Source organism: Pholcus phalangioides, unplaced genomic scaffold, assembly GCF_987345545.1.
Source record: "Pholcus phalangioides strain wild (caught in Gottingen) unplaced genomic scaffold, Ppha-v1.0 ptg000003l_1, whole genome shotgun sequence".
NCBI classification, from domain to species: domain Eukaryota; kingdom Metazoa; phylum Arthropoda; class Arachnida; order Araneae; family Pholcidae; genus Pholcus; species Pholcus phalangioides.
Genome location: NW_028301596.1, coordinates 54,753,119 through 54,754,065, shown reverse-complemented (window position 1 = coordinate 54,754,065; position 947 = coordinate 54,753,119). Strand labels below are relative to the sequence as shown.

Below are 947 nucleotides of genomic sequence, written 5' to 3'. Positions count from 1 at the left end.
GCGTCGGTGGTATAGCGGTTAGCATAGCTGCCTTACAAGCAGTTGACCCGGATTCGACTCCCGGCCGACGCAAGTTTTTTTTTTTGGTGTTTGCAGTCTTTAATCAGGGCCCTAACTTCCAATAAAGCACAGACCCTGATTCCAATTCATTATTACATAATTTCTAAGATGGGAAAACATTACGGAATCTTTGTATCCCCTTCATGGGCCCAGTTACGGGACCCGGTACGAATCTTGATATTTCTTTTTTTAGTTTTCGCATTATGAGACTGTGAAAGGTACCGACTTGAAGGGCCCAGCTCAAAGATATGAGGGCACCCCCCCCCCCCTGTGTATTGAAAAATCATTAGCTCAATAATCCTCTCTCTAATCGATATTTGCAATTACATAAAAATGCATATATAAGAGTCTTTCCCCATTCAATAAAAATTTAATTTTTCAATATTTATCGCGTGTGAAACAGTGGAGAATTTAAATTTCCCGTCAATAAATTTCATTTCCTTAGGATTTTATCTAGAGTAAAGATTTGAGAACAAAACGAAAATCTCAAACAAATAAGCAGGGAAAGAAAATAAATTCTTCTGGGAAAGAAATAGGATTGTCAGGGTTAAATCGACCGATAAAAGGAAAATCAATGGACGAAATTTATCTTGAGGAAAGAAATAGATGAAAAAAAGAAAAAAGAAAAAATTTTGAATGGAAAAAAAAACAAAAAACACACGTATAGTTAGGAAGAAAGCCAGAGAAAACCCTCTCGCCGATACACTCTGGGAAGAAATCGATTCTTGGCCGGATGCCAGAAAAAGGTTACGTAACATTGTGACGTCATACGTCGAACCTCCACTTGAAAAGGTCATTTCTGAGCCACGTGACACACAACGGGAGTAAATAATAAGGGATATACAAGTAAAAGAAAAAAAATCGCCCCCTTTTTTTTCATATTTTCC

The 947-nt window shown here is 37.5% G+C and overlaps 1 non-coding gene across 1 annotated transcript; it reads left to right on the top strand.

Annotated features, from left to right (window-relative positions):
• Positions 1–72, top strand: TRNAV-UAC (transfer RNA valine (anticodon UAC)). The gene has a single exon. It is a non-coding gene; the product is annotated as a tRNA-Val (tRNA).
• Positions 73–947: the final 875 nt, after the last annotated feature.